The following is a 22165-nucleotide window of genomic DNA, read 5'->3' as shown; positions in this document are numbered from 1 at the left end:
CAGGATCACTTCCTGCTACACCAGGGTGATGTTCTCCTACTGGGAGACCTTTCTGATCCAAGGCAGCACTGGGACTGCCAGACTGGATTTGGGACTTGGCTACTATGTCCCTGAAGGTCTCATCAGTGTTCCTCTCTTTCTGCCTCAGCTCCACCAAGTCTGCTACTCTAGCCTCCAGAGATCAGACTCGTTTTCTGAGAGCCATGAGCTCTTTGCACTGAGTGCACACATACAATCTCTCACCGGTGGGTAAAAAATCATACATGTGACACTCAATGCAAAAGACTGGATAGCCCCCCTCTTGCTGCTGGACTGCTGCCTTCATCTTAATTTTATTGAGTTCCTAATTAAGTTAAGGTCAATAAGTAGATGTGTGTTTCAAGATATTTAAAATGAATATTTGTGAAATACACTTCAATATATTAGTCTAAGAATCAAGTTGATTTATATATGTTGGTAATTCCATAGTACAGACTTGTTTTGGGGGGTGTCGAGGATTAGATTTGAAAACCACTGGTTTAGAGTGTACTTTTTTGTGTGGCTCAAAGTTACTTTTTCATATCATGGTAAACAAGGCTGTCGACCTGACAAACACAATTGCTATGTTTTCGCTTATCTGGAAGAGTTTGGGTTGGGATCACATAGAATGCTCAATGATACATCATATATTTTTAATGGATGTAACATTTTAATAAACATTCACCTCCCTGAGCACTAGATTTTAAAATATGCTTTTGCCTTGAGCCATGTAGCTACCCAGCTGTGAGTTTTATAAGGCAACAATCTCCACATCATTAAATGTTATGACTGAAATGCTGTGTACGTTGTTACAGCTTCTGAAATAATAACTATGAAGAAAGCCCACAAAATGTAAATAAATTGTCATGATTACCCGTGATCAAACTTCTAGAAATGCTGACACATGAAGCCTCACATTTATTTCTGCATTAATTACAGTATTTAAAAGTTTCTTTGCAAGGTTTAGAAAAACACATAGTTGCTATTCTGTCACTTGACATGGTTTATATTACTGCATTTAAAAATATCAATGGACACATCACTTTTTGACATGCATCATGTGGCTGCTGATGTTTTTAAGTGACTAACTTTTCAATGGCAGTCCAAGGGAAAGGCTTCAGGAAGGCAATATTTTCTTTATAGCATATCACATAAGTAACATAGTACTTGATGGCAGATAAGGATCAATTGGCCCATTCAGTCTGTCCAGTTATGATGCTGTAATATTACGACTTTTCCCTATTTGCTCTGGGGTCAAGTCATTCATTTTGAGATTAGAAAAGAGACTAAGGGGCTCATTTTCAAAGGATATGGATAATTCAATGGTGTATATTGTAGCAATTTTCAAAAGTCCATTTATTTGAGTAAGGTGCATTTACTAGAGTAAAACCCAGTAAAATCAGGTCCTATGTGAGGTGAATAGACTACAATAGCTGCCTCATTTCCCCTATGCAAGAGCCTGATTATCTGTTTTCAGATGTGCAAAATCACTTGGGTGAGGACTATCTCCTACAGCAAAAAAAGCAAGATACCCACACTGATATGCTTGAAGAAATACTTAAAGTAGATAAGGTGATGAGGCCAGATAGGATATATCCAGGACCAGGAGTATTGAGGGAACTTAGAGATGTCCTGGCAGCTCCGCATGCCAATCTTTTCAATGCTTCTTTAGAGTCTGGAGTAGTTCCTGAGGACTGGAGAGGTACAAATGCAATTCCTATTCATGGATATATAAGAAGGAGGAAGCTGGAAACTTCCTATTCATGGATATGAGGAGGAGAAGGCTAAGAACTATAGGCCAATTAGTCTGACTTCTGGGGTGAGAAAATTAATGGAATCACTGCTAAAATAGAGGATAATGCAGTTTCTGGAATCCAAATGGATTGCAAGATCCAAGGCAGTACGGTTTTGCTGGAGACAAATCTTAGATGTAATGTATCTGGATTTCAGCAAGGCCTTTGACACGGTTCTTCACAGGAGACATCCTTGGTATGGAACCTAGAATGACTGACTAAGTTAAAAAAGTGGCTGATTTGGAGGAGACGAAGGCTAGTGGTAAATGGAATTTACTCTGAAGGGTGGTGGTAGTGGGGGGGGCATTACTATGGTGTGCCTCAGGGATCATTTCAACATTTTCATGAGCAATATAGCAGAAAGTGTGTTGGGAAAAGTTTGTCTTTTTGCTGATGATACAATAATCTGCAACAGGGTGGACAGCCAGGAAGGAGTGGAAAACAGGAGGACAGACTTAGTGAAGCTCGAGGAATGGTCTGAGACTGGCAAGTGGCAACTAAGATTTAATGCTAAGAAATGCAGAAAAAATGCATTTAGGCTGCAAAAACTCAAGGGACAGGTACAGTATTGGAGGGAAAATTCTTCTAAGGACAAAAGAAGAGCAAGATCTGTGGGTGATTGTATCTGGTGATCTTGAGGTGGCCAAACAGGTGGATAAAGTGACCTTAAAAGCCAGAAAGATGCTTGGCTGCATAGGGAAAGGAAGGGTCAGCAGAAGATGGGAGGTGATGTTGCCCCTGTGTAGGTTCTGGGTGAAACCTCATTTTGAATACTTGTCTGTACAATTCTGGAGACAGCACCTTCAAAAGGATACAAACAGGATGGAAATGATCCAGAGGGTCATTGGTCTTTATTCTAATGCATATGGGGATAGATTTAAACATGTATACTAGAGAGGAAAGGTGAGATAAGGGAGATATGATAGAGACATTTAAAAATCTGAAAGAATTCCATGTGAGCTTCTTTCAATGGGAAAGGAGGCTTTAGATCAAGGAGTCATGGGATGAGGGTAAAAGGGAGCAGGCTCAGGAGTAACTTAAGAAATATTTATTTACAGAGAGGGTAGTGGAAGCATGGAATGGCCTCCCAGTGGAGATGGTGGAGGCAAAAACGTTATCTGAATTTAAGAAAACACGGGTTATTTCTGAGGGAGTGATGGGAATTATAAGGGCTATATAAATTGAATGGATGGGCAGACTAGATGGGCCATATGGGTTTTTTTTTTCTGCTTTCATGTTTCTATGCTGTTAGCATGAGCTCAAGACAAAGCTAAAAACACCTGTGCAGACTTATATCTCCACACTGCCTCATTTACATACTTTCTGGAACATGTATTCATCTCAGATCCATAGGAATAAATTACAAAAACCTAGCACCTACATACATGAAAAAAAGACTTAGTACAATGACAAAATTAACCACCAAATGCTTTATTAAGCTACAGGACAGGAGAAATTGCTGGCATTCAATGCAACTATATATTTTCAAATTAAAAAAAACAAAACATTCTTTATTCTGCAGCCTTCTCTCAGTCATTTTGCCTTACATGCAGCATGCAATCCTCAACTTCTGCATTATTGTTATGGATCACAAATTTGCACTCCCCTTTCTTATAGGCCAGCAAAGCTAGGCGCACTTACCAATGGAAGCCTCATCTGTCACAGATGAGAATTTCCTTACTACATCACTAGGATGCATGCCATAATAGAGCAGGCTGCTGTCTTGATCTATTTCCCTGCTGCAAACGCCATGCTACATCATACACCAGGGGTCGCCCACTCCGGTCTTTGACAGCCACAAAACAGGCCTGGTTTTCAGGATGTCCATGATGAATATGCAGGAGATAGATTTGCAATCAATGGAGGCACAGCATGAAAATCTATGTCATGTACATTCATTGTGGATATCCTGAAAACCTGCTCTTTTTGCGGCTCTTGAAGACCGGAGTTGGCCACCCCTATCACACATATAAGTTGAATAGTGCCTTTTATGCTAGGATACTTTGCATATCCACTGCTGTCACAGCTCTGAACAGGGATACATGATAATATTCATGGAGGGAATTAAGCCATAAACAAATGGACACATTTGAAGGCCAAAATGTAACTGCTCCTTCTCCTTCTCCATTTTGTTTGCCCCAACTCTGAAGCCAAATGTTTAATTGTAATCAAAGATGGAAAATTCAGGAATAACAGCTATCCTAGATGTATTAAGTTTAATACACTAGTCTAGATGTACAAAGTTCTGTTATCACTATCGTTATACTGTTATTAAAGTCCACTGGTTACTACTCCATTTACCAGCCTTGATCCTCCAGCTCTCCTGCCTTTCCTCCTCTATCTCGCATTTTACTCCCAGTTCCTCGCACCCCTGTTATATGTAACTATTATTCTTTTCCATATTACGCATGTTATATGTAAACCGGTATGATATCTCTTGATGAATGTCGGTCAAATAAAACCTTAAATAAATAAATAAAATAACAATATTTCTGCTTCAGAAAGTGTGGTGGATGCAAGCAACAACTTTCCAAAGGAACTGATGAAGGGCAAAATTCAATAAAATGTAATTCCTGGCTATCAAGGATGATATTTGGGTACCAGTATTTGTTTCCATTGGTATTGGTGGTGATGGTGATGTTGGGCAAGATTTACTTCTGGGACCTGCCGGTGCAAGCATTAATTTACAAGTGGACCCCTTTAAAATCAGCAGTCAATACACAAATAGTTGTTCCTAGGAATTCTTTTTATTCAAACAATCAAACAAAAAAAACAAACAAGCATAATAGGGAAAATCTGATACAGGTGCACTTTCCACATGTGGCATCCATTCTTCATAAAATGTATATTAATCTTAAGAAACAGTTTCTTCAAAATTCTTTTAAATTTCCATAAAGTTACATGGGAAACCACTGACACCTTTTGTCCAGCGGTTTAAACTTTGCAGGGCCAACAGCTCTCAGAGAATATTGGGGCCCTGCATAGGGCTGTGCATTTGTTTTTAATGAATGCAAAAAATGTAATGAATGGAACAAATTGAAAATGGCAACAAAACTTCCCAAATATTTTTGGTTATTTTTGTATTCACTGTAATAAAAAAAAACATCACTTCGGCATCGTCTCCAGACAGTGCCATTTTTAAAGCACCGGGATCCAGGCAGGCGTGACTATGTAGGGAAGAGGAAAGAGGAGGTCCACAGTGGGAGCTCTCTGGCCTTGGCACTTCTGAAAGGCTCGGCCTGGTCCGGGGCTAGGCCTCAGTGCCCAGGGCTAGCTTTGGTATTGGGCCTGGCCTAGGCCCCAGGGCTCAGCTTGGAACAATATTTTGGCTCAGGAAAGCCAGTCAAGGCTGCTGGTGGCCCTTTTTTTTTTTTTGTTTGTTTAGTTCGCAGTTTTGGTTTTCGGGGGGTTTTTTTGGAGGGTTATTTTTTTTGTTTAATGTTTCTTTCAGTTTGCCACATTTAAACAACTGAAAACATTTTTAAACAAACTGAATTAAAAAAAAAAAATCCAAAATGAAAAAAATTAATCAAGGCACCAAATTTTGGGGTTGCACATCTCTAGGCCTGCATGTTTTAAACCACAGGATGACTGAAGAGTGCTTGGTGAGTTGAGGTCTGCAAAGTTGTTGAAGTGGGCCCTCGTATTTGTTTCACATCATGCGGGTGCCATGTGTATGGCCTGCCCAATGATCCTGCTCTTCCTCAGCATGTACAGGAGCCAAAAGTGCAGACTGCAGCAGAGAGGAGCAGAGCATCATGGGAGTCACAAGTGCGCTCAGTCTGCTCTCAATTGCCTCCTGGAGCTGCTGTGAAGGCAGCCTGCCCCTTGAAGGTGGTGCGTGTATGTGTGTGTAATCTGGAAAAGAAACATGGATGATGTTGCGGTGACAGAGAGAGAGAGAAGGTTGCTGCTTGCGGATGGGGGAGGAGGATACTGGGCTGGAGGGTGGGACAAGAGAGAAGAGGGATGGATGGATGGATGCTGCTCTGAGCAAGGAGAGATAGAGAGGGGACACTGGGCAGAGAGTGGGTGATGTTATGCTAGACCCAATGCTGAAGGAAGGGGAGACAGAGAAGGGATTATATTATGCAGGGGAGGGGAGAGAAATATGCTGGGCAGAGAGTGGAAGTCCCTGGGGTGGGGGCCAGGTAGAAGGGAAGATGCTGCTTGGGGATGGATACGGTGTGGTGGTGGGGCCAGGGAGAAAAGGGTTTGATGCTGCTGCTGGGGAGGGAGAGAGGGGAGGATGATGGTCAGAGGGTGAGGGAAAGAATAAGGAATTATTTGCAGGAGGTGAGAGAGAGAGGATGCTAACCTGGGTGAGAGCTAACAGAAGAGGTTATTGTAGGGGAGGGAGGGAGGGATATGCTGCTGCTGGGCAGGAAGAGCGAGAGAAAGAGGGGGGAACTGGGCAGAGGTTAGCAGAAGAAAGAGCTTGGGATGCTGTGCTGGAGTAACTGATGAAGAAGGGAGAGAGAAGGGGAGGGGGGAATACAGTGCAAGGCAGAGGCAGCGCAAGGCTAAAGCTTTGTTTAGAGCGACTGATATGCTTGCACCAGCCCTGGCTGCTCTTAGGATTGCTGGCACTCTGGACAAGAGACAAGAGAGTCATTTAGGAACCCCTTAGGCTTTATTTTAATGACCTATAGCATGGCTTCCCAAACCTTTGGCCAATGTGACCCTATTTTAGCCTTTGAAAATTCCCATGACCCCAGACAACCAAAACAAATTAGTAGAGATGTGGTTCCCTTTCAGCAATCACACTGCTCCCACTTTTACCACACTCCAGTTGATCCTCTCTCTCAAACTCCTCTCTCATTAGTCTTCTCGCTCAACTTCTTCCCGCTCCAAAGGACCTTCTTTATTAATAGCCTGCCCCCAGCGGACCCCCTCTCAACCTCTGCCCCTCCAGCTTATCCCTTCTTGCATCTTCCAGATCCTCTCACCTATCTAGCCCAACCCCTCTCTGACTTCCTCCATCCCTTTCTGCATTTCCCCTTACCACAAGCCTTTTTTTTTTTATAACAACCAACTGATCCTCTGTCATTCCTTCCTCTCATCTCCATCCTCTCATTACCCCCCAACCTCATCTCCTCTCTTCCACCCCTTCTTTTACATCCCCCAGTTGATCTTCTGTCATTCCCCTTCCCTCCCCCCTCCACAGCCAATCCCTCTCACTCATCCAACCCTCATACATTATCCATCCTGCATCTGAACCCTTCCTTCTAGCAGTCCCTGTAAAGATCCCTCTGACCACAGTCAGCGACTACATTTTCCTGTGGGTCCTAGGCCAAAGGTGGATAACAACTGGTGGGACGAGAGGGGAGGCTGAGGCCGAGGGAAACATTTTTCTCTTGGGTAAGTTTAGTGATGGGTGAGAAAAGAGGAAGAGTGGCAATCTCCACTGGCCCATGTGCACACAGCCCTCTCCTCCCCACATGGCTGGTTCCAAGCATGGCAGTGATCTGCAAGCAGCAGCAGCAGCAGCAGCAGCAGCAGAACATTAGTATTGAAAGTCAATGCAGGGCTTGTGAGTCCCTGCAAGCTCAGACCCTGCAATGGCCCTAAAACTTCCTGATGCAGGGCTTCCAGTTACCACAAATTCAGGCAAGGGCAGGGCTGCTGCAGGGCCTGTGAACACATTCTAGCTCACAGGTCCCATGCTTATACTACTAATGCTGCTGCCAGCTGAGCTACTTGGGACCCCAGTTGAAGCTTTTGTGACCCCATTTGGGGTCCCGACTCATACTTTGGGAAACCCTGCCCTATAGGCAAGTTGAATATCTTGTATTTGTTTCACTTTGCCCTATCCATGAAACTGTAATGAAAGTTGTATCATGGAACCTTTTAATATTCTTTGGAAGAATTAGATAAATAGTTGAGTAGTAAAATGCAAATAGACCTTCTTCCTGCAAAAACTTCATCCTAAAAAATTTGTTTGAAAATTTTGGAGCTCTCTAAATTGTGGGGCTCCGGTGGGGGGGGGGGGGGGGTCATCAGGTTTGCTACCCCTTAGGGCCTCCAGTTCCTTGGTCCTATCTCTGTGTGAGAATGGTAGGGTAGATACACATTGATGAGTGGCCCAATGCAGGCTGCTAAAGTGTCAGTAGGTCTTTCTTCTAGACTAGTACTTGGCTTTGCATTTGATGGATTCAGTCCACTATAGAGTGTCTTCTTTTGGGGGGGGGGGGGGGGGTCAGAGTAGGGCACCCTGTCTCCAGGATACCACCTGACAGAAGTGGAGAAAGCTAGGGCTAAATGTTTCTGGAAAAGACCCATCAGTGTTACAAGGGCCCAGGGGATCTGGTACATGACAACCAACCAATGAGAATTTCCCATACACATCTGTTGTCTATTATGGCATCTGATGTGTGTGTTTGTGTTAGCACACGTCTGTCTGTCTATCATATTAGTGTGTCACATGCTCCAACTTTTTTACATTGTATGTGCTCTATCTTCTGTCCACTCTATTAAGCTTGTTGGTTAGGCCCTGTGGGTTTGTTTCCTTTCTTTACTTTGGCCATGGTTCTCTGTTGCATGCAATAGAAACGCACGTACTATTTCTGTCTTAGAGAAGACTAGTAACATAACTAGTTGTGGTGCTAGTCTTTGTCTTTATCACTAATACTGTATATTCTGTGCATCATCCTAACTTTGCATTCTTTGTTAATACTTCTTAGGAGTCTATAAACAAAAGGCATTAATGCATGGTATTTCCATGCACGTTAGCGTTACTCCATGGTAACACTAATGGGCATACAAATAACTTCATTAGGTGTTAACGCTGAAAGTATTATCCAGCGTTACTCCCTACGAGGTTTAACACAGTCCTTCTAATGTTGCAAAGTTAACTACACCTCAGGTGGCTGCATGAACTCAGGCCTCCAGGTTCAAACTGCCCCATTCTCTAAAACAATGTGGGGCTTTTGTGCCCCTCCAGGCCCACCACCCCATCCTGCCCTAGACCCAATGCTTCACTGAAACTGGTATCTTTGTCTTTGACAGTAGGGAGGATATGGCTTCCTTCGTGCTAACAGCAACATCAAAATCATAATGGCGCTATTGACACTCTGACCCAAAAATCAAGTATGCGGTTTGGAGATTAGGTCAGAGTTTCAGTGATGCCATTTTGATTTTGGTATTAGTGCTGGCAGGAAGGAAGCAGGCTTCCTTCTGTTGACGAAAATGAAGATACTATTTTGGGGTGTGAAAGGGGTCAGGGAGGGGAGCCATTGATCTGTTAAATTGTGTGTGTGTATTTTGGGGGGGAAGGGTGGAGAGCATGGAGGCCTGCTGAGTTTCGTGGGGGGCGGGAGAGCCATGGTTAATTTTGGAGAGGTAGGAGAGGTTCAGGGTGGCTCAGACACAGTGCTGTTCTGGGTGGGGGTGGGCTGAAATCCTTTAAATTATGGGGCGTGGTGATTCAGGATTGCTAATGATGTTGCAGGGGGGAGGTTCCCTATGCTATCCCTTTAACTGTGGACTGATTACTGAGGGGAAATCGGATTTGTGAAGGCCATGGTATTGCTGCCATATTCTGTAAATTGTACTTTGTACATTGGGCGTTAAAGCCTGATTTACTGCTAGAGTTAAAGCTGACAGGTAATTCGCATTGCCATTGCTAGTTTTAACTTGGCTTAGTATCTAGATCCCTTAATGTAACTGTAACTTCCTTGTATCAGAGTTTCTTCCCAGTTCCTGTATTTCCCTCTGACTTCCCAGCCTATGCAGCAGCCTTTCCAAAGGGCTGGTGGATCCATGCATTCTCTGTGGGTTTTCTCTCCAGGTAAAGAGATTCCCCCAATGGAGGATTTGTTTTTATAGGCTACCTTCTTTCTTGCCTTGCACTTGCTACTTGCTGATGTGTCTGGGAGCATTCCTGAGTGACTGGTCTGATGTTTTTTTTCTTTCTCAGCCTCACGTAGACACATGCCTGTACTCTGCCTTTGAGAGTTGCAGGAGGAGACAGGATCTTTCCCCTGTCCTTCCCAGAGGTGGAGACAGGATCTTCAACCTTTATCCCCTCAACCTCCTCTTTAGAAGCTCTTCAACTTGGTTCCTGGCCCCCGTGGGATGGGAAACAAAAATTTAACCAAAAACAACAAAGCAGAAACCAAAATGATATATTGATCTTAGCCTTGAAGGTGTCAGCAAGCCTGACGTTGTGTAACTTCAATAGTAACCAGCCGGTCTTCTAATCATTCACCTTCAAATAAAACTTTTAATTCAAAAAGCATTTTTTTGTTATTTTTAAGTTAGTCTAAAAAAAAGTCCTCTGTTTTCAAAACAATATATATCAGAAGACTCTTTAGTACTGTTATTAAAAACAGCCCAACACGGCCGGTGTTTCGCGATGTAGCTTCCTCAGGGGCATGCGAATATTTTTGCATAGAGTCATAAGGGTTTTACCTAGAAGCAACAATAACAATATTGTAAAAAGTCATCCATAATAAAGATGAAAGGTACTTATCTGAATGTCAAAAGGCTACCATCTCAAAATGGACACTGCGTCTTGATGCCTCTTCACTGAAAACGGAGGAACCGAAGCCGAGGCTTACGTCTCTTTAAATGTCAAGTTAACCACCGACTCCCTTTGATTAAGCTGTGAAACAAAATTTAACCCCAGATTTTTTTCCCCATTAGTATTTAATATGTAACCATCTAGCTCAATCGATTACACACAAAATAATTTGTAATACAGAATTCTTTGTACAGTGGGACAGAATAAATCTGTTAGGCCCACCAGTGAAGTAGGACACTGCACTTCCAATACTTCAGCTGTCTTTCTCCCCAAATAACACCCAGCACACTTGATTTTATGGTTCCTAAAGAAGAGCAGACTTGTTAATGAAGAAATTTATAGCAAACCATCCAGATAATATTGTCTGCTCCTGCAGAGATACGGCAGGATGAGATTACAGAGCAACATCACAGTTTTTATAACTTATCCTCATGAATTTTATTCTTTGAACTGCTGGCAGACATCCACAGGCTGACACAACTTTCTCTACACCTCTGCACTGCATATCTTGGATGTTGGAAACATCTTTGCTTGTTGCAGGAGCTGCTCCTTTACTTTTCACTTCTCCCTGAAAGTTACTTTCTGGCTTTCAATGAACTTGACCTGCTTTGGAATAGGAGCTATTTTGGCTTGGCACGAGCTCCTTTCACTCCAGTCTCGGGACTCCTCCTTCACTGGAATCACAAGTTCAACTCCTTTTTCACTGCCTTCTGCAAGAGAACGTCTACTGCTTCCTTCCCGTAACAGGGAAAAAGCTCAGATCAACATTTTTCCTTTAGGGCCTCTGCACTGCTACCTACTGGCAGAAGCCACGAATTGCATTCACCATAACAGAGCAGCAATAAGGGAGCAGGGCAAACACACAAATATATATGTTAAGTCAGGGAATGCCGCAGTAATTGAAGATCCACTGGAGAAGGGTCCGATTCAAAGAGGGATTTATTCAAAAGTACCACAGAAAGTATCACATCACAGCCGAAAAACGGAATCCTCAGGTTGCAGGGATACTTACAAATTCTCTTTTTGTGTGTAGCCATGTCTTTCCCAGGCTGGTTCAAGTCCTGACATGGCAGACAAACATTTTTGTTCTGTCACAGAGGCTATAGAAATTAGGACCTCTGGTGCAGCAACAGGGCAGCTTTAAATAATAAAACTAACTGAACTGGCACAGAGTAGCTGGCTGCCTCTTAAGGGTTTTCTTCATGCTGAGGTAGTTAAGGTTCAATCGATAGCAAAATAACACAGTTCAGCCTCTGCGGTAAAACGATTACCATAAATCAGGTTTACAAAAGCCGATACAATGTAATAATAAGCAAAAGATCCAAAATAACCGGGTCCGAATGATTCAAATACAATAAGATGTAACAAGTTTAAACTTCAGAGATGTTATTTGTCTCTGCTTTCAGCCATGGCTCTCAAGCTATCAGTAGCAAATCAAGAGGCAGATATAATAAGCTGAGGTAGACCTGCTGCCGGTTTGTGTGCATGATTTTACACGCATTTTTCCCCACTAATCTTATGCGTGGTTGTAATAATGTGGTTAGCGCAGAAAAAAAAAGCACGTACAAACACGCTTCAAAAGCCGCATCTGGTTTAGTGGCGAGTCCATGCTAATGCCATGCAGAGGAGGCAATTAACTATTCATGGGCAATGCAGAGAGCCGCGCTGATATTAGTGCGTGTTTTTTTAAGCGGGTTTTTAAGCATCTGGGTGAGGGCAGGAGTTAGGTGTAAGCGCCTGTCTGGAGGTCGAAAAGTTAAGCGGCAGAAGTCAGAAGAGAGGTTGGAGAGGGAACAGGCACGTGTCAGAAAAGCTGAATGCTTTTGTAGCCCTTTCCAGATCTCTGCTGCATTTCCCCAACTCACCGGCATCCACCATTATAGCTCCCATGAGGCTGGTGACGGATCATGAAAGGGTTAGACATTGCTTACCCACCTTCAGTCCCACTCCTGGACCACTAGTTCACTTCTGTCTTAAAGACTTTCAACAGAGCATCAATCACGGGTCACCACATTAAAGCGGGTTTATGCGCGGTGTATTGCATAGGGCCTTCAGTGCGCGTTCTAGCACGCATATCTGTGCGGCTGTTTTGCGTGGATTTTCTGCATGTATCTCATTTGCCTGCCATCCCCTCATTATATTCCGTGGAGGCGCCTGCTTTTGCCGCACACTAAAAAAAAAAAAAATTATGCGCAGACAACTAGCGCCAATTTCACTTTGGGTCTTATTACATTGACCCCCCCAAGTCACTCTCGTGACTGATCACAGCCATGCCAACCCCATAGGATTCTTGGGTTTTCACCTTCGTCCCGAATAATCATTGATCTAGAGAATTTGATCTTGTCCTATAGGTGGATTTCACTTACTGAGCCCAAGAAAGGCAGCTGCTTAAGCTGTTAGCAATGGAGGAACACACCTTCCTGAGTCCTTAAGCATGACTCTGCCAAGAAAGATTTGCTCTGAGGATTAGCTTTATTGAAAGCACAGAGACAGTTTCCCTTTTGCCAGCTGATTCCAGCTTCACTCTGTATCCACTACCAAATCTGGATTCCCATAGCAGCTCTCTAACAAGAAATGAATATTCCACACTTGCAGCACAGCAGGACCCTCCCAGGGCCTGACTGCACCTTCCAGCAAGTCACAACAGGAGATGACCCTTATGGTCTGATTGCTGCAGCGACTTGCCCACAAAAATTCACGGTTGCTTCCAAAAGTCAGTGGAGCAAATTCACTGGGTCTTACTGACTCTTCCCACTGGTGGCTTTAGGAGTATTCTAGTAGTGGTGTTCTGGGTTATAGCACTTTTCCAACTTTTGTGAAAGTAAGTTACAGGACCCGTTACGTTTTAGGCTTGCGGATAATTTTCAAAAGCCATTTACCTGGGTAGATGCTGACTTATCTCGGTAAAAGGGCTATCTGGAAATGACCATGCATACATCATATTTTCAAATGTGCATGTGCTAATTTCCATGGCGAATTTAGCTCACGCAAAAAGCAAGTGGAACATCTGCTGACCGATGGCACCCATGGAGAATTTTCAAAGGGAAAAGTACTCACACACAGTTTTCCCTTTGAAAGTTCATACAAAGCCTTTGGGGTGCAACGTACTACTGTGGACTTTGTACCTTGGGTAGGCTGTTTTGAAAATTGTCCTCTTGGTGTCCTTTGTGTTTTTCCTAGGTTTGTGGTGTGCGCGCCTATAGGATGGAAGTACATATGTGGGTTCCAGTAGAGCGCATAGTTGTGAGAATGATTTTGAGAGAGAGGTTTGGATAGGGAAGTGGGCTATATGTGCAGGTAGTGCGTGGAAATGCTTTTGCTGTAGGTAGAGATGGTTAATGCCACTTTTCAATGGATATATGCTACGATGTGCTGTAGCCATTGCAGGACTCTGGGCCTGATTTACAAATGCTTTTTTTCTCATGACCAAAAAAACCCAAAACTTAATAAACCAGACCCTGTGTCTTTAAAAGCAGCAAGAAATGATACTGAAACACACTGTTTCCTGAAATGTTTTTGTGACTGTTTTCCAATGAAATTGGATATAATAAAAGTAAACAATGTGTTGAGGGCTAGCTCCCATGATTTTTCATGGGAGGAAATGAAAATAAGAAGGTCTATATTTATTTATTTTTTATTTAGACATCTTATTAACCGTCGTTCCATTTATAGATCACAATGGTTTACAAAGTGACATTCATAATTGTAACTCAACGAATAGACAGTAGGGGATTGGTTACAGTGGTGGTTTGCCGAGGCAGGCAGTTATCTATCAAATCAGAAATTTTTAGTCCATAGTAACATTGATCTAGTCCTTGTTTTTGTGGTTCTTTATATTCTGATGATTTGTTAAATTATGTGCGTTTTTGAATAACCATGTTTTAAATTCATATTTAAATCTCTTTCTATATAGTAAAATACGTAACGTCTCAGGCATAGAATTCCAGAGATTTGGACCTGCTATGGAAAATACTCTATCTCTTATTTGCATCAGAATTGTGCTCCATATTGTGGGAACAGTCAATAGTCCTTTATTTTGAGATCTTAGTATTTGCTGAGGATTATAAGGTTATAGTGACATTCCTAACAAGCCGGTGTTATAGGAATGAATGATGTTGAATATTATCATTAATACTTTATAGTAGATTCTGGATTGTTCTGGTAACCAATGCAGTGATATCAGCGATGGTGTAATATGATTATATTTCCTGGATCCTAATAATATTCTTGCGGTAGCATTTTGTAATAGTTGTAGTGGTTTTAAATGACTTGCTGGGAATTGCAGTAGTCAAGGTTTGAGAAGATTAGCGTATGCAGTACAGTACGGAAGTCTGCGAGAGTTAATAGTGGCTTAAATCAATGTAGAATACTCAACTTGGCATAACCTGTCTTAATTAATTTACTGATGTACATTTTCATTGTAAGGTTGTCATCTAGCTGTTCCCCTAAATCCCATATTTGATTTGAGGGATTAATTTGAAAAGAACTCAGGTTTAGGGCAGGTGGTTTATCTGTCAATGAGTTTCTACTCAGCCAGATGATTTCAGTCTTTTTAGGGGTTAATGTCAGTTTGTGTTGCGATAGTTCTTGTATAGCTTTCATATAGGTTGAGAGTATCGAACCTGTGTTTTCAAAAGATCTAGAGAGTGGTATGTAAAATTATGTCAGCAGCATATAAAAAGAAAGTTATTCCTAGATTTGTCAGTAATTTACACAGTGGGAGCATGTAAATATTGAATAGTGTTGCTCAGAGGGCTGAGCCTTGATGGATACCTCTATCACACTGGAAGGTGGCTGCCCAGTTTGACTTGGAATGTTCTGTTAAATAGGAATAAAGCAAACCATCTGAGAACCATTCCATCGATTTCTATATTTCTCATCTGATGCATAATAGGTTATGGTCCACAGTGACAAAGGTGGCAGTTAAGTCAGTTAGAACAAGGCAGTAAGTATGATTCACTTGCTTCAAGCCCTCGTATAAGCTAGTCTGTTAATGCCTCATTTGAGTGTTGTTTCCTAAATCTTAAATGGATTTGGGTAGAAAATTCTGGTCCCCGCATCTCAAGAAAGATATAATTGCAATGGAGAAGGTACAGAGAAGGGTGACCAAAATGAAAAAGGGGATGGAACAGCTCCCCTTTGAGGAAAGACTAAAGTGGTTAGGGCTGTTCAGCTTGGAGAAGAGACGGCTGAGGGGGGGATATGATAGAGGTGTTTAAAATCATGAGAGGTCTAGAACCGGTAAATATGAATCAGTTATTTACTCTTTCAGATAACAAAAGGACTAGGGGGCACTCCATGAAATTAGCAAGTAGTACATTTAAAACTAATTGGAGAAAATCTTTTTTCACTCAACACAAAATTAAACTCTGGAATTTGTTGCCAAGGGATGTGGTTAGTGCAGTTAGTGTAATTGGGTTTAAAAAAGATTTGGATAAGTTCTTGGAGGAGAAGTCCATTACCTGCTATTAATTAAGTTGACTTAGAAAATAGCCACTGCTATTACTAGCAACGGTAACATGGGATAGACTTAGTTTTTGGGTACTTGCCAGGTACTTGCAGTCTGGATTGGCCACTGTTGGAAACAGGATGCTGGCCTTGATGGACCCTTGGTCTGACCCAGTATGGCATGTTCTTATATTCTTATGTTAATTTTTGCTAGAAATGGCAGGTTGGATATTGGACTATAGTTATCCCAATCATCAGTTCTACCAGTCTTATTTTTAGTATCTGTTTTATTACTACTTTCTTTAATCCATGTGGTATAGTTCCTTCCAATAGTGAATGATTAATTAAGGTTGTCATTGTCAGAATTATAACATAGTGTATTTGTTTCAGGGAACTGGCTGATATTGGGTCAATGGGTGAGTAGCCGGTTTAATTTTAGCAATGATTTGACTGATTTCCAGTTTTAATACTTTGTCGAATGTGGATCACATAATTATGTCATTTGAATCTTCAGGTGTTTTGGTTGGGGAACTGATAGTGAATTGCTTTTTCAACTTATTGATTTTGTCTATGAGTGCATATTCATTGCAAGAGGTCTTTGTGAAGTTGTAGTTAAATTTTTTACACTCTCAAAGAGTAGTTTTGAGTTAAAAATAACTCAGTGAATTTGTTTAGCATAGTAATCTTTTTTTGCTTTATTGGTTAGTGTACGGTATTTTGTAAGGAAAGATTTATATTTTCCTAGGGATTCTGCAGATGGATGTTTCTGCCATTGTTTCTCTAATTTTCTAAGGTTCTGTTTAGTTCTTCTTAATTCATCATTGTACCAGTGCTTCTTGTGTTTGGAGTTATTCCTTTCATTGTTAATAGTTTTTGTCTGGGTTGGGCTAAAGTTTTCAGCTACATCATTGACTGTCTTATCCCAGGAATCAAATGCTGATGTGGAATTGGTTTGATTTAGTTCATGGATCTTTTTTTCCTATTGCTTCCGTCTCTAACTTTTTCCTGAAGGTAAAAGGAAGCTGATTATCTATACTGTCATGGATTTGGTTGGTGAAGGCTATATCCACTTTTATTAGTTGGTGATCAGACCAGGGCAATATCATGTGTGAGAGGTATTGATTAGAAGGTACTTGTACTGGCAAATATTAGGTCTAAAGTGTGGCCTGCTTTATGAGTGGCTTTAGAGACAAATTGACCATCCCCAGACATTTCACAAGCTGAGGTTCTTGGTGTTTTGTCTACCTGTAGGTTAAAGTCTCCTACAATTAAAGTAGATTCTGGGGTTGAAAATACTTCAGTGAATAATTCATTAAGTGGTGAGCGGTCTTTTTGAAGTGAACCTGGTGGACAGTAGACCATTCCTATATTTATTCGATAAGATTTTAGAATTGCCACTTCATAGGGTGGGTTAATCTCAACTTTGCAGGGTACAAGCTCAAGTTCATTTTTTTTTTTTTAACTGATTATTATTAATCTCCCACCTTTTTGTTTAGGTCTAGGAAAATGAAATATTTCATAGTTAGGGTGGAAAATTTGGTTTAGGGGTACATTGTCTTTGTCAGCCAGGTTTCAGAGATGCAAAATATAGAGGGATGTAAATCTTCTAACAGGTCATTAATCAAAGGGATTTTTTTTTTTTTTTTTTACATAGACTGAACATTTAATAGGAGCAGTGTTAACGTCAGACAGGAAGAGATAATGGTAGCATTAGTACTTATCGTTGGGAGGACCATGTCTGTTATCCTTCTTTTCTTCTGACTCAAGGCACTCCTTAGATCTCCGTACAGGCCTCTCATCCTTGTATGGGTTCAATGAAGCGCTTCTGAGCCATGATTGTAGTATTCGGACTAGTGATCAATAAAATAATGCACGTGTTGCTGCAGTGGTTTCCAGGTGTTGGTGGGCAGGTTGTGGGCAGCGCAGGTGCCTTGGCGCTGGGCGGTTTTTTCCTTACCTCCTCCTTCCGGGGTGGGGGTAGGGGGAGAGGACACCCTCAGCTCATTCGGAGCACTGCTCCTGTAGCCTGCCGCTGCTCCACTCTCGACCACTGCTCTGATCACCTTTTACATGCTCTGATTATTTTTTTCAGGTCCTTCTGAATAAGTTTTTGTATTTAGAAATAGCATGATTAATGGTCAAATAGTCCCTTTAAATGACAATAGATACTTGAGGAAACTTGATAGTTGGCTGTTATTTACCAAATGCAGGCCCAAATCTCTGGGGCTGAATTATTCCCATTATGATCAGATCCAATGAATAACCCCTTCAGCCAGAGATCTGCATCGTGGGAAGTGTAGTTTAAAAAGTCATCCACATCATGGAAAGACCTGCCTTTTGAATGAGGGGTTTCTTGTGAGAAGTATCAGAACATTTCATCTAAAACTAGGATTGCCAACTGGTTCCATTTCATTTGGAGTGGGCAGACATGAGCTGGTCTTTGTTTTACCCTATTGCTCACAGTTGCAATTTTTCAAAGAAAAGCTGCACTTCAAGTCCCTGCATGCAGCAGGGTAAAGCCAGTACTGGCTCAGCCTGTCTAGATGGCATGAAGCCAGTTGGTAACCCTACTGACAAGCTGCTAGCCATTGTTTCTTCTGTAGAGCGTGTAGTAGGCAGAGTAGTTCCATGAATGAGAATTGCTCCACTTAATGCTGCTCAGTAATGCCTGAATCTCAATTGCAAAGGATGCTAGAGCATGAGAGAGCTTGTGCAAGGGAGAGAGAAAAGAGAAAATGAGTGGGAGAAGAACAACTGAATGAGAGGGTACAAAAAAAGATAGGTATGTAAGAGGAGTCAGCAGAGAGGGAGGGAGAAAGTGCTAAGCATGGAGAGGGGAGTGGAAATGCAGAGAATAAGAATAAGGCTATAAGAAAATGTAGAATACAAAATTTTAAAAGGAAAAAGAAGAGCAAGGGAACGTGAGGGAGGATAGAGGGGAGGGATAGGAGACAGGGAGGTGGGAGGTTTGAGACTGAAAGGGGAGTGCGAGCCAAACAGGAAGGAGGGACAAGATGAGGAGATGGGAAGTGGTTTAGGAGAGCAGAAAGATAAGAGCAATCTGAGAAGTGAGATGAGAGAGAGAAAGTTGGCAAGGAAAGGTGAAATGAAAAGAAAACCAGGAAAAAGATTTGGAAGTCAGACAAGAGGAATGATCCTTATGATGGGAAAAAAAATCCTCTGACATCAAAGATAGAAAAAAAAGGTTTTTAAAAATTGTATTTGGTAGTAATTGGAATCTCCTCCGTTGCTGCTTACTTTACAGTATTATATCGATTGTTTTCTGTACCATTCGTAATTGTTTAAAACCATGAGAACAATTATCACAGCAGTACAAGTGTGCTTGATTGCCCCCAGTCTGGAAATCGCCTTCCTCTTCCCGGCTGAAAGTATGTGAGGGCTTCCACGGCTCGGTCTACCCCCCAGCCATGGGAGAAAGAGACGTCCCCCGAGCACGTTTCCGGTTAGCAGAGTAAAACCGCAGCACGTATACTCTGCTACCCTCCTCTACCGCCTGCAATCACAATAAGCAGGTGCAAGGTGTTTGGGAGCTTATATGGTGCCTGCTTTCTGCTGATTTTCAAAGCAACATTACCCGGGCAGTTTTTCTCTGAAAGTGAACCCAATGTATGCGAGCTTGAAAGTCCCTATGAACTTTGCATCCAGTGGGGGGCTGTTTCCAAATTGAGGGCAAATTTCAAAGCCATTTCCGTCGCTAAACATAAAGCTTTACCTGTGGGAAATAGTCTTTTACAAAACTGCCTTCCTTACATGCAATGTGCGCAGCCACAAAATGATCCCCTGTATGTGCAATGAGTGATAACTTTCCTGCTCTGCAGTTTGAAGGAGATGTGTTTGATGCCCTCTTTTTTAGCTGGTGGCTAGAAGATCTTGCTGGCTACCAAATTGTTTGGAAACTGTGGAGCCCTGCTTAGACACTATGCAGTGGCCGTAGGATAAAGAAGTCTTACCGAGGAAGTTACTATAAAATGAAAAATTCTTAGACACAGTAAGAAATCAGAAACTTGTTGCTGAGGCTTTCTGGTTGTTTGGGGATTGCTGCAGGAGTTGTCTCCCATTCTTTTGTGCTCACGTTGCTGCCCAAGCAGAGAGAAAACCTGATAAGCTCATACATAGACAGCTGCAAGCTTCCGACTGGCCCAAGGACTACAGAGGGGACACCCCTATCCTTCTCAAACTCTGGTAGATTAGGACTTGCCCTGGACCCGAGCTCTGAATCACTTCAAAGCCTTTGATGACAGGCAAGATGGCCGCAACATTGGAGGAGTTTCCCCTCCCCCCAAACTACTTGAGGAATCGTGGAGCCCAAGGACTGTTGTGTTTGCTGGGATGGCTCCACTAAGTATATCTGTGCCTTCACAACAGTGCTGGATTAGTGCTCGGGCCAGTCTGAGGGGCCCCTGGAAAATATTGAATGGATTGAAAGTAATTAATACATTTGGATACAGTTATGTTTTCAATAAGGTATTGAGGCTCTAAATGTTCTTATGCCCAGGGTCCCATTAAATCTTAATTTGCCTCCACTTCAGCATGTGCAGAATGCTTTCCCCTCTGCGTCATCCCAACACTAATGAGGAGGTCCTTGGGTCCCAGTTAGGACAGTTCTACAGCTCCCTGTGTAAGTGACAGGAACAATTATCTGTGGGACTGAACTGAGTGTTCTCCAAGATGGCCTGAATATCTTCTTTTTTCTGCAGCAAGAGAGAAAAGTGTTGTGAATTAATAATTTCCTTACATTAGGCCACCGATGGGGCTTGGAAATTTGGCAGACTAGAAGTCACATCGTTAAACATTAGGCATGTGCATCGTTTTTATGACGAATTAAAATACTGTACGATATTTCTTAATTTGTCATATATCAGTAAAAATCGATAAACAATCGCATTTTCCCTGAATTTTCATGAAAAATCGTTTTTTCAGCTTAGTGAGCACTAGCAAAAAACTCCCGTTAGTGCTCACTAAGCCGAAAAATGATTTTTTACTAAAAAAAAAAAAAAATGCCGATCCGTGGGAAAACGAGATTTTCCCGTGGCCACACGAACTCGAAAGCGCAAATGATCAGGCACTCGATGCACATCTCTATTAAACATACCAAGTTACATCAATATTGCTAATAAGTCTGCAAATACATGTAGACTGATGCTTGCCAATACATGTTTAAAATGCAGCTGACCCCAGCTGAGAGTGCTTCCACTGGACAGGAAAGCTTCCTTTATCCTCCCTGTTATCGTTTCACACAAATTCCATTCTACCATCCTGTGGGAAATAGAGGCACCACTGGGTTTGATTTTGGCGATAGGTAACCGCCAGCCCTCGTGTACGCCAGTTCACTCAGGTGTCCAGGATATCCGTAAAGAATATGCATGAGGTAAATTTGCATGCACATGGTTATCATGAAGGCAGAATGCAACCTTGAACATGCCGTTCTGTAATTTATCAATATGGCAATTTTTGGAGTTACCAACTGCATCACTTATACAGGAAGCGCTGAAGCCAGTCTTGGCTTTAGGGCAATAATTAAGAACTGCAAGTCCATGAATGCCGCATGGCAAAAAATACCAGTACCAGGCCTTCCTTTTTTGGGGGGGAGAGGGGGATTGCTGATTGACAATCCTACCAATTCCTCAGCTATTTTGGCATGCAGACTTGACTGAGGGAGCTCTCTGCTAGGAGCACTGTTTAATTTACATTCATTTTCACTCCACATGCTACCTTGAGAAGAGAACCCAAAAGTGGCAGACTTCAAAGTGAAGTATACAGCCTTTGTTATGTTTGTTGTGGTTCGTCTGAGAAATTAATTCAAAGTTGCCTGCAAGGAAATCTGAAGGCAATTAGAGCAACCAGGGAAGACAACAGTGTCCACATCGGTTGGTGTGTGTTCAGGAGAGTTGATCCGTCTCTCTTGGAGATAAATCAGAGAAGCATGAATTTGTACTGTTCATTGAGATGGAAAAGCATCTTTCAATTAATATATACTGTCTGAAAACCTGTTGCATGCCCGCTGCACAAACTAGATAGGAATATTTATTAGCAGACTGTTTTGTTCTTTTAGCACAATATTTTCAAAGCATGTATACAGATTCGGCGAAATCCTGAAAGACACGGCAGGTTATGACATTTCCCTAAATGTGCTGAGCTTTCTTTAACCTTTCATAAAACATTGTGATCTTTATGGACTGTATCATATTGTGCAGTAATGTGCTTTATTGTCCACAGAATAAGCTTTTCTTAAAGATAATTGGAAAGCTGGAAATGGCTGCTATCGGCTGATTTTTTTTTTTTTTAAATACATTATATCCGAAATGGGGCTGGTGTAATAATGACCCTATCTGTTGAAGATTTAAGATTGGCTTGGCAGAGA

This window comes from Rhinatrema bivittatum, chromosome 1, assembly GCF_901001135.1.
Source record: "Rhinatrema bivittatum chromosome 1, aRhiBiv1.1, whole genome shotgun sequence".
Classification (NCBI taxonomy): domain Eukaryota; kingdom Metazoa; phylum Chordata; class Amphibia; order Gymnophiona; family Rhinatrematidae; genus Rhinatrema; species Rhinatrema bivittatum.
Note: the sequence above shows the minus strand (reverse complement) of the source record.